The sequence below is a fragment of the Helianthus annuus genome, chromosome 11, assembly GCF_002127325.2.
Source record: "Helianthus annuus cultivar XRQ/B chromosome 11, HanXRQr2.0-SUNRISE, whole genome shotgun sequence".
Taxonomy (NCBI): Eukaryota; Viridiplantae; Streptophyta; class Magnoliopsida; order Asterales; family Asteraceae; genus Helianthus; species Helianthus annuus.
The window spans coordinates 48055426-48067945 of record NC_035443.2 but is presented as its reverse complement, the minus strand read 5'-3'; the positions used below and the strand labels follow the sequence as shown (position 1 = coordinate 48067945).

The 12520-nt window shown below is 40.1% G+C and overlaps 1 long non-coding RNA gene and 1 other non-coding gene across 2 annotated transcripts; one reads left to right on the top strand and one right to left on the bottom strand.

Moving 5' to 3' along the window:
- Positions 1-3106: 3106 nt before the first annotated feature.
- LOC110891995 lies at positions 3107-12272 on the top strand. Its single transcript, XR_002565745.2, has 4 exons — positions 3107-3360; positions 3809-3910; positions 11674-11785; positions 11952-12272. It is a non-coding gene; the product is annotated as an uncharacterized LOC110891995 (long non-coding RNA).
- On the bottom strand, positions 6478-6584 carry LOC118484593. Its single transcript, XR_004873700.1, has one exon. It is a non-coding gene; the product is annotated as a small nucleolar RNA R71 (small nucleolar RNA).
- Positions 12273-12520: the final 248 nt, after the last annotated feature.

Below are 12520 nucleotides of genomic sequence, written 5' to 3'. Positions count from 1 at the left end.
CAGGATGTGAATCCGTATTGTCAAGATTCTGGTATGATTGAAGGACCATAAGAAGCAATGGTTTGCATTGGAATGAAGTCTCCTTGATGGACATCAGAGCTTCTAGGTTGCAAACTTCTTAAGGATCCTTGATCCTGGGAAACATTGGATCCTTGATGCATTGTGAACGGGGGTCTTGGAGGATAATCCATGGATCCGAAAACCTGAGAGGATCCTTAAGGCTGAAAGGTGGATCCTTGAACCTGAGAGGATCCTTGAACCTGTTGCGTCCCCATGTATCCTCCTAAGCTGACGAAGGATCCTTGATGCTGAGAGAAGGATCCTGCCGGTTGAAAATAGGATCCTAAAGCCTGAGACGTTGCTGAGGATCCGTAGTGCATTCCTCTTGTTCCACCCAAGTATTGGACATCTGGAGCTGCAGAATGCTGAGAGGTTATGACCAGAGTGTCGAAATTCAAAGATCTAGGCATCAATGGGGGAATGATCCTCTGCTGATCTCTTCTGTTTCTTGATATCTCCAATTTCTTTGAGAATCCTTTCGTTAGTCTTATCCTGCTGCTGTATGTGATCCTTCATCTGCAAAATTAAAGTAAAAAGGTTACTACTAGTAGGAGTATAAGGTGTAGAAGAAGTTGGAGGTTTTGAGAAAATAGGGGTCGGTTTCTTTTTAGCATTCTTCTGGGATCCAGAAGGTGGTGGAGGCAAAGGTGGAACACCTTGGGATGAATTGACCGCAGGCATTGCACTTGAAGTGGTTTTCCCTTGAGAAGCCATCTGGTTGAATATGATGAACCGAAATGAGCGAAACGAACAAAGTTTCTCAGAAATGAAGCACCAATTGCCCCACGGTGGGCGCCAAACTGTTTTGATCAAAAATCAAGCCAAGATAATGCAACCAAATCTTTAGATGTGAGGTGTGATGCTTGAATCAATGAACAATATTAAGGATCACTCAGAAATCTAATGAACAAGTGACACAATGATTTATACGAGGAAAAAGCCCTTGATCAAGAGTTGATCTCCGGCATAAAAAACCTTGGGTGATGGAAACTACCGATCACCAACTTAGATTAAACAAAATGTGTGTTACAACTTCGGATGATAGCGAGCTAGTTACAAGGATCACTAGAGTGAAATGTGTAAAAGAAAGTGTGTAATCGCCGAGCAGAGTGTTGTAAGCTGATGAGAGCAGTATGAGTGTGTGTTTGTAGCCAAAAATAGCCAAGTGTTATAATCTAGCTCGCTATCCCCTTTTTAAATTTAGAAAATATCTAAGATAACTAACTATCCGCAATTCATGCCCTCTCCCCACGATCTCCATAACGTTCACAATGGTCAAGCACGTGCGGAATAAAATAGAATATGATCCAGGAATATCGCCATGACCAAGTCCAAGCACGTACTCCTGCAAAACAATTCCATATTCAAAGCAGACAATCGTTAGTGTAAGGATCACTAAGATGATCCTGGATCCTAATCCTTCAATATTCTCTGAGGATCCTAAACTCAAACATAATTAAGGATCCTTAAACCCAACAGCAATTGAGGATCACTGATCATTGGAAAATCTTCCCCTAACAGTATGGACCATTACATGAACTGTCGTTATGTTATGCACATTAATCAATCAATTTGGGGTAAGCTGTGTAGTACAGATGCCTTATCTTTGATATGCTCTTTGTGGAAGATACATACGAAGATTAACTGCTGTCATTGTGCATCACATACCAGCCTTCTAGAAGGTTGCCCTTGCCCTTTCTATTTCAAGTGGCAAATTTGCTAAGGTAATTTAATTTAGTTATCTTTAATCTGGGAGAGTAAATATATTTTTTTCTATTATTTACATCTTTACACAGGTAGGAGACGAAAAAAATTCAAGTCACTCTCTTGATGAAGTGTCTGGAATACTGTATTTGCCCTATAAATTAATCTAAAGTGGATATTCTTTTGCAAAATCTTTATCACTTTAAGATATATTTTCTAGCAAAGGCTTGTCATCCTTTTTTTAAGAATTAATTGGTTGATGAAAAAGTACCAATATAATATGATGCGCAATAAGAATTTTTATTCAAACTAATTATTTTTTAGAATAATCAACTCAAGTGCTAGAGTATGAACTTGTCATGTTTAAGTCATGTGTTTGATTGAAACTTCCAAATGTTTCAGGCTCCGACGATTCAAGATCTAGCACAAGGGCCTACAGATCTGAGCCGAGGATTTCGGAACCCCCAAGCTCAACTACGCCACAACCATCACCATCGCCGGAAAACCACAATTTTAAAAAAGGCGATGCAGTGGGGTGGTGGTTCACGGTCGGAAGAGTTTGATGCGATGGTGGTTCACTATTAAAGCCCAAAGCGAACTCAGGTATAAATTTTCCCCTTTTATTATTCATGATGCTCTATACTAATTTGTGGATTTCATTGTATTGTTGACATTTGGAAAATTGAAGAGAGGAAGCAGTCATGGAGATTTTGGATTTCATTCATCAACAAACCTTGGATACGACCCCTTTCTCAGTTGAGTTTTTTTTTTCTTTTTTTGCTGTTCAGTTGAGTTTTTTCCCTCAGCTCTTATGATTTAGAAATTCTACAAGAGCTATCGAACTCGAAGGAATCAGGCAGATTGCGTAGTCGTTGAAGGGCTATGGGTCGTTATATTATGATATAGTCGTAGTTATATAGCATGTTAAATACAATGAATAATGTGTTAAAGAGATGTTTTTATTCAAAAGTTTGAGATTTAACAATTACTAGATCACAAAATATGCATACATACTTGGGCCTAGAGGTATACAAATCGGTTTTATTCAAAAACCGGTTTCGGTTATTAACCGAACCGGTTTTTTTCACCCAAAACGAAAAACGGTTTTTTTATAACCGGTTTCGGTTACTAACCGGTTTCTCAAGTCCAAAACAATAACCGGTGTAACCGGTTAGGACCGGTTTTTAACCGATTTTTCCCAAAAAAACCGTTTTTTTTTTTTCCGGTTTTAACCGGTTTTTTTAAAACCGGTTTCGGTTATTAACCGGTTTTTCAGATCAAGATCAGTAACTGGTCACAAACCGGCGGTTCGGTTATAAAACCAATCCGGTTATAAAAAAACCGGTTTCGGTTTTTTTCCCGGTTTCGGTTCTAAAACCGGTTTTTTTGTACGCCTCTACTTGGGCCTGAACCTCCCGACCTCGCGCATACTAAAGCCTCGATACAAAATAAGCTAAAAAATTACTAAGTTTTTTTAAATTTTCAACACGCCTGTTGTCGCAAAAATTTAATAACTTTGAATGTTACGTGTTTTCAGCACCGACAAGCTGGAGACTACCGTATCCCGTGGGTGGGGAGTTGTACTATATTGTAAAGGTACAATTTTGCATACCAAGTAGACAGTACTAATATCTTAATGCCGATCTCGTCAAACATTTAGGATTTAGTCACATGTATTTAATATGTTGTAGTACCTTTAAGATTACCATGGCCAACACGTTTTATAAATTTTTCACCAACAAATAAGAATAATGTTGTTGTTCAAAAGAGTCAAGACTTGACAAGTTTGTGCAAGGCATGACCATGGCCACTTACCTTCAAAGCAGTTGTTTTGTTAATAAAACTGAGTGTTGCCCTATGGATTCAAATGATCCAAGTACAATACAATTTACATTTCACTACCCATATCTTTCATTTATACTAAATTCAGTCTTAAATTTGTTTGATTATAGAAATGTGAGTTTTTCTCCAAACATACATGGTACTCTCTAGCATTTAAAAATAGTTGCTTTATCTTTTATTATGTGTATAACCTTGGCACCAGGTAACTACTAGCAATGAAAATGCAAGCTATTGGCTATTTAGAGCTCCATAGAACGCTTGTTATAGCATTAATGTAAGTTAAAGATGGAAGAAGGGGAGAGAAGTGATGTGTGTAAAATGCAACATATAAATTACATCAAATGAGGCATAAAACTAACCCTTTTTTAGTATTAATGTTGGAAAAAGAGTGTTTTTGTCTTCCTTTTGTATTTTCAGGATTAAATGAGCTCAAATTAACAAAAGAAGCAAAAAGACAGCTAAATCTAACATAAATACAAGAAAAGGAACATAAGTGGATTGCCCGACCCCTCGACAGCATCCTCCCAAGCAAAATAGAGAAGGCAGAAGACTGAACACGCCCCGTGCTCAGCCAGCACGGGGCCGTGCCTAAGAGGCAGCATAAAAGACAAACCAGTAGAAGCTTCTATTGCCCACCACAGGGTCGTGCCCAGTGAACACGGGGGCGTGGTGAAAGTACTGCAGGCGCATTAATTGTAATTACGAATTATAATTAATGAAGAGAGAAAGTGTCAGACAGGCACGGGGCCGTGCCCAGCGGACACGGGGCCGTGCCCAGCCTTCTGTTCAGCCTATAAATAGGAGTGTTTGGTTTCATTGCAACTCATCCCTTGGCACACCACCTCTCTCACACTTCATCCACCACCCACCACCACCATAACACCATCATCCACCACCATCATCCATTGTCCATCATAGAGTGTGTGAGTCGTCTCGGGATCCAAGATTGATCGTAAGAGTTCTTGACAATCAAGGCCATGTTTGCCTAAGTCTCTTACATCACTTGGTGAAGACAAGTGTTTAGTATAATACTTTTTATTTTTAATCTTTTGCACTTTTTATTTGGTTTTGTATTAATGACTTTAATAACTAGTTGCTTATGTTGAAGGTGATCTTTCCTTATCGTTTGTCCGTGGTGTCTTGGCATTATTTTACTGTCTATATAAAATAAAAGATTTTCACCATTCATATCTCCACGGTCTATATGGAGGTATGTTGGCTACCTGGTCGGGGGTTAAGGGAACGGTTTGGTAAGGGTCTTGCCCTTGTTCAGCGTTTAGAGGTCCTGCAAGGGACCTGGGTCAAATTTAGTAGGATCTCCTTCAATGCCCATAGGTATTGGATGGCGGGGATCCAAACTCTTTGACCCCCCTCATAAGTTAACTACTATTAATACTATAACCCGGCTATTTAGGACTGTATCCCTGCTGACTCAGACTACTTAGTCGAGGGTAACGTCACCTCCAAAAGAGGGACCTACCATAATTTGCATTAATAACTTAATTCATTATCTTTCAATAATCCGACTCTTTAGGATTGTATCCTTGCTGACTCAAACTACTGGGTTGAGGGTAACGTCACCTTCAAAAGAGGGGCCTACTACAATAACTAAGATAATCTCTTAAACAAGTGCAAAAGTGCGAAAATAATCAAAGGTTATACTAATACACGAGTCGAATCTAAGTGATTCATCTTGTCTATCTGTTTTTATTTTTATTTTATTTTCAGCATTTAGTTAGTTTTTATTTTCTTAGTTTAAAAATCTTTTCTAACATTTTGATTTGGTTAGACGTTGAGGATAAACCGGTACTAAAAGCTCTTGTGTCCTTGGACGACCTCGGTATCTGACCAACACTATACTACGTCCACGATGGGTGCACTTGCCCATATGTGTGTTTAGTGTTAGTAAATATCGTGTTTTATAAATTTAAAACTTGGCTAAAAGTGTAAAAAGGGCTTAAATATACATCTAAAATATATACACACTAGCACGCATCAAGTTTTTGGCGCCGTTGCCGGGGACACAAGGATTTTAAGAAAGTTCGGAATCAACGGCCTTATCATATTTTTATTTTTCTTTTTAATTTTTTTAGGATTTTCTTAGTTTTTCAGCTTCTGCAGAGCTTAGCACGGGCCGTGCCCAGCATTGTTACTGGCAGTTTTTAGTTTTCCAAGTTACAGAAGGTTGAGCACGGGGCCGTGTCGGTGCAACACGGGGCTGTGTCCAACTCTCCAGTAACTGGGATTTGGAAAACAATCACTGTAAATCCGACCACGGGCCGTGTTCATTGAGCACGGGGCTGTGGTGAACCTTCTAACCAGCATTCTTTTCTGTTTTTATTGCAGGACTCGGAACCAGACGCCACCCCTACGTAGTGTTTGAGCTCCAGTTCTAATAAGGACATAAAAGAACCTCTAGAAGAACCCGAACGCTTTCTCAGAAAAAGACTAAAAGCCAAAAACCAAGAGAAAGTTTCGGGGAATCCACTTCCAATGGCGGACCAACGTACCCTCATGGATTATCTACGACCCACCGTAGGTAATCTCGGCGCCGCTATCAACGCACCGAATGTAGAAGCCAATAACTTCGAACTTCGGCCGCATTTGATACAGATGCTTCAAAACTCCGCAACCTTTCATGGGCTTGCGGACGAGGATCCCCATCTACATATTACTAATTTCTTAGAAATATGTGATACTTTTCGGATCAATGGAGCATCAAATGATGCCATCCGCCTTCGAATGTTTCCTTTCTCACTAAAAGACCGAGCAAAAGCTTGGCTTAACGTCCTCCCAGCTGGATCGGTAAACACCTGGGATGAACTAGCCCAAAAATTTCTATATAAGTATTTCCCTCCCGCTAAAACGGCTAAATTAATGACTGAAATTAATACATATTCACAAGAGGACGGGGAATCCTTATATTAAACTTGGGAAAGGTTCAAGGAGCTATTGCGAAAGTGTCCACATCACGGCCTTGCGATATGGCAACAAGTATCCACTTTCTATAATGGGTTGTTGCCACACACAAGGCAGACACTTGACTCTAGCTCCGGGGGACTTTTAGGTAATCGCCGCCCGCATGAAATATATAATCAAATTGAAGAAATTGCTCAAACCAATTTTCAGTGGCACACTCCCCGAGGCAATAAATCTATTGCTCCGGGCGCCCATAAGGTTGATGAAAGCACTTCTTTACAAGCCCAAATCGAGGCCCTTTTTTTGAAAATAAAAAAATTGGAAATGACAAAAACAGTCTCGGTAATGGCTTGTGAAGGGTGTGGTGGGCCACATGAAAATTGGAGTTGTATGAAAGAAACAGACGATCAACAAGAGTCGGTAAACTACATTGATAATAGACCTAGGCCGTCGGGTCCACCAACGGGCACTTACAACCAAGGATGGCGAAATTATCCTAACCTTGGTTGGAGAGAACCCGACAATAGTAGTAACCAACAAAACCAACGAACAAACTTTCAACAACCAAGAAATGAGTCACAAAATTTCTCTCAACAACAAGGTGGACGAGAGAGGCTTGAAGATACTATATCTCGCCTCATCTCCGACATTGAAAAGAAAAACTCGGAAAGGTTTCTACAATTAGAATCAAATTTTAGAAATCAACAAGCTAGTATTCAAAACATAGAAAAAAAATTAAGTCAACTAGCCCAAAATTTTTCCGAGAGACCACAAGGCGCATTACCAAGCAATACCGAAACAAACCCAAAAGCGCAAGTCCATCTCATCACATTACGAAATCGCACCGTGGGGCCTACGGAAGCGCCACCGCCGACAGAGGAGACTATACCACCGCCTCTACAAGAGAAGGATTCCCCTCCATCATCAGAGCCTACCAAGGCTCCTCGAGTTCCGTACCCCGGTAGGTTAATTCGTCAAAAGACCAATGAGTAATTCGCAAAATTCGAAAGTCTACTAAAACAATTGCATGTCAACATTCCTTTTATTGATGTCCTAACCCAAATGCCTAAATATTCTAAGTTCATGAGGGACTTCCTCACTCATAAAAGGAAAATTGAAATGTTGCAATTAGTTAACTTAGGCGAAGAATGCTCTGCCCTCGTACTCAACAGACTCCCCCAAAAGAAAATCGATCCCGGAAGCTTCACGATTCCTTGCTCGATCGGGGACTCCCCCGTTCGTAATGCACTAGCCGACCTTGGGGCTAGCATTAACCTCATGCCCTCATCAATGTTCAAAAGACTCGGCCTAGGAACAACGAGTCCTACAAAAATGAGCATACAACTTGCTGATCGATCCGTCAAATTCCCGCAAGGTGTTATCGAAAATATCCTAGTAAAGGTAAACAAATTTGTCTACCCGGCCGACTTTGTCATACTTGATATGGAAGAAGACACCGAAGTCCCCCTCATACTAGGGAGACCATTTCTCGCCACCGCACAGGCAGTGGTGGATATGAATGACGGAACGCTCACCTTAAGGTACGGGGATGAGGAAGTAAAGTTCGGGGTTGGGAAGAGAATAGAGGACGATGACCCAGTCAACTACATGAAGGTTATTGATTCGAGTTTGGATGCTGCTCTCCGACGGTGCAACATGGGATGCAAAACATCCCACTCAGAAAATATATAACCTCACTTTGGGTCTAGCCAAGGACCCTTATAAACGTGGCGCACCACGGAGGCATTCCGCGGAACTATCCTTAGTTTAGTTTAATCTTTTAGTTTTAATTTGCAGAAATAAAACACACTCATGGTGGTAAAGGATGATAAGGGAAATGAGAAACATGGCCCCATGCACAAGAACAAGGCCACACGTCAACAATTTCTCCGTTACAGTAGGTTCAGCACGGGCCGTGCCCAACCAACACGACCCCATGCTGAACACCCTGCAGAAAAATGCCCAGTTCAGGTAACTGGACACGGGCCGTGTTCATCAGACACGCCCCCAGTTTCTTTTCTTTAATTATCGTTACTGGCACCTGAACACGGGGCCGTGCCCGGTCCCCACGGGGCCGTGTCCAGACTGCCAGTAACATAATTTTTTTTGCTTTTAACACCATGTTACACATCTAATCAACCTAAAAATTTATTTTTGGGACACATTGAGGACAATGTGTAATTTAAGTGTGGGGGGGGGGATGCTAAAACCTTGAAATTTTGCAAGTCCTAATAACAAGCCTTACAGAAAACTCTATTGGAACCGCTAATCACCCCAAATTTTTTTACTTGTCTAAAGTTTAAGTTGGGAATTCTAAGACTAACAAGGTTATATTTTTACAAATTTACAACCGATAGCGTCGTGATAAAAAGAACTAACATAAGAAAATTATGAAACGGCATGACAAGCTTAGTTAAAATTCGATTATATATACTTGATCACATAGAAAAACCCATTCCCACAAAAAGTGAGTTTTGAGCCTTTATTGAGCATACAAATATACATCTTTACGCTAAATGTTTATTTTTCGTTTCTTGTGTGAATAGCCGCTTGGTTCTTACGACTCTAGAACTTGCCACGACGATTCATTCCCGGTCCTTACCAACTTAAACCCAAGTAAGTAAATGATGGAGGCATTAGGACTAAACCTTTTTTCTTTCAAAACCATTATTTTTATTTTTCCTTTCACCTACCCAAAAACTTCCCCTAGTTAACCCCTTTGAGCCTAAACCTTTTCATTTCTCACCCTAAAAACCCTTTTACCCACCAAAAACTCTTTTTTATTTTTACCCTTTATTTTAGTAACAAGCTCGGTTTTTGTGTGACTTCGAAAAAAAATAAAATAAAATAAAATAAAAAAATGAATGAAGTTAGAAATAAACAAACAAAGCTCTTAAAACAAAAGCATGTTTGAAGAAACACTTCATTAAGAATAAAAAGTCACTAAAACAAAATGTTTTACGAAAACCGACGCTTCTACGCTTTTCGCCCTTTTACTAACCACTAACCCAACTACCCACCTTTAGCCCAAGCCTTTACCCAAAAAGACCTCTTGATATTTACAAAGGTAAAAAGTTAAAAAGGAGGAGGATTGATTGCTTGGCAAGCCTATGGTAGGAATAAGTTCCATGCCGCTCTCGAGTGATTCACTAAAAAAAGACACCTTCGGCCGAGTGTGAGTGACTTCTCCCGTGAGGTATGTGAACTTGTATATAAATGGAATTTTAAAAAGGCATGCTATGCCCAAATAAGTAATTTATCTTATGAAATGTTCTAAATAAATCATAACGAACAGGATTGTAAATAAATAAAAATAAAACCCAATAAAGACCTTGGATTCCCGACACTCTATGACAAGCCAAAACCTTCTCTTCTACCCATTCCATTTGGGAGTGAAAGCCACATATTAAAGAGTTTTGCTTGAGGACAAGCAAAGATTCAAGTGTGGGGGTATTTGATGTGTGTAAAATGCAACATATAAATTACATCAAATGAAGCATAAAACTAACCCTTTTTAGTACTAATGTTGGAAAAAGAGTGTTTTTGTCTTCCTTTTGTATTTTCAGGATTACATGAGCTCAAATTAACAAAAGAAGCAAAAAGACAGCTAAATCTAATATAAATACAAGAAAAGGAACATAAGCGGGTTGCCCGACCCCTCGACAGCATCCTCCCAAGCAAAATAGAGAAGGCAGAAGACTGAACACGCCCCGCGCTCAGCCAGCACGGGGCCTTGCCCAAGAAGCAGCATAAAAGACAAACCAGTAGAAGCTTCTATTGCCCACCACGGGGCCGTGCCCAGTGAACACGGGGGGCGTGGCGAAAGTACTGCAGGCGCATTAATTTTAATTGCGAATTACAATTAATGAAGAGAGAGAGTGTCAGACAGGCACGGGGCCGTGCCCAGCGGACACGGGGCCGTGCCCAGCCTTCTGTTCAGCCTATAAATAGGAGTGCTTGGTTTCATTGCAACTCATCCCTTGGCACACCACCTCTCTCACACTTCATCCACCACCCACCACCACCATAACACCATCATCCACCACCATCATCCATTGTCCATCATAGAGTGTGTGAGTCGTCTCGGGATCCAAGATTGATCGTAAGAGTTCTTGACAATCAAGGCCATGTTTGCCTAAGTCTCTTACATCACTTGGTGAAGACAAGTGTTTAGTATAATACTTTTTATTTTTAATCTTTTGCACTTTTTATTTGGTTTTGTATTAATGACTTTAATAACTAGTTGCTTATGTCGAAGGTGATCTTTCCTTATCGTTTGTCCGTGGTGTCTTGGCATTATTTTACTGTCTATATAAAATAAAAGATTTTCACCATTCATATCTCCACGGTCTATATGGAGGTATGTTAGCTACCTGGTCGGGGGTTAAGGGAACGGTTTGGTAAGGGTCTTGCCCTTGTTCAGCGTTTAGAGGTCCTGCAAGGGACCTGGGTCAAACTTAGTAGGATCTCCTTCAATGCCCATAGGTATTGGATGGCGGGGATCCAAACTCTTTGACCCCCTCATAAGTTAACGACTATTAATACTATAACCCGGCTATTTAGGACTGTATACCTGCTGACTCAGACTACTTAGTCGAGGGTAACGTCACCTCCAAAAGAGGGGCCTACCATAATTTGCATTAATAACTTAATTCATTATCTTTTAATAATCCGACCCTTTAGGATTGTATCCTTGCTGACTCAAACTACTGGGTTGAGGGTAACGTCACCTTCAAAAGAGGGGCCTACTACAATAACTAAGATAATCTCTTAAACAAGTGCAAAAGTGCGAAAATAATCAAAGGTTATACTAATACACGAGTCGGATCCAAGTGATTCATCTTGTCTATCTGTTTTTTTATTTTATTTTCAGCATTTAGTTAGTTTTTATTTTCTTAGTTTAAAAATCTTTTCTAACATTTTGATTTGGTTAGACGTTGAGGATAAACCGGTACTAAAAGCTCTTGTGTCCTTGGACGACCTCGGTATCTTACCAACACTATACTACGTCCACGATGGGTGCACTTGCCCATATGTGTGTTTAGTGTTAGTAAATATCGTGTTTTATAAATTTAAAACTTGGCTAAAAGTGTAAAAAGGGCTTAAATATACATCTAAAATATATACACACTAGCACGCATCAAGAAGCGTCTTTTTATCTTTCAACCATAGTTGTGAAAAGCACACAATGCTGGGCGCAGAAGCGCAACCCAACCAAGCGCACAAGACTTGAAAGCCCACGCTTTATGTCCAAATTCAGGTGATTTTTCGAATAAAATCTGGTCAACAATGACTAAACAGATCCCCTAATTATATTTTCATTTTGGTTGATCCTTCCCCGAGGAAACTATCATGATACCTTGAGTTTGCTTTGGAGTATTTAGTTTATTTAATGACTGCTAAATTTAATTATTGTTACTATGTAGGTGTTTTTAGGGAAAGTTGGAGAAGTGTCTAGGTAGTTGTGAAGTGGGAAAATGGCTAAAAGTTTTAGTGCGGAGTTTGAGGTCATCAAAATATTAGAAGGATTGTTGAACGAACAATGGTCTGGGAGTGATCTTATGCTAGCCGGTCATCATTATATTACCTCCTTTTGTACATGCAGTTTGTATCTATTCATGTTCATACAACGCTTGGACTCGATGTCTATATTTAGGGTTCTCTCTTTCGGCTACTCTATCGAGTGCTGATGCTGTAATGAATCAAAGGAATATTGGACAGTCTGGCTTCTGGGATATATGTATGTGAACCCGGCTGCAACGCGGCGGGTGTCACGTCTAGTTAATGATTAAAAAGGAACTTAGCCTTTAAAATTGAGCTTGTGGTGTCTATTTTAGACCATAGAGAGCTTTGTTTAACTAGCAAATATGATTAGGAAAGTGAGGGTTAATGACTTTAGAAACAACTCGTGCAACTCGGATTGAACAAGAAGATCCCGAAACAGCGATAGAGGTTTGGTTGCCCGTATTTCCTAGAAAAGGTCTCAAACGAGGCA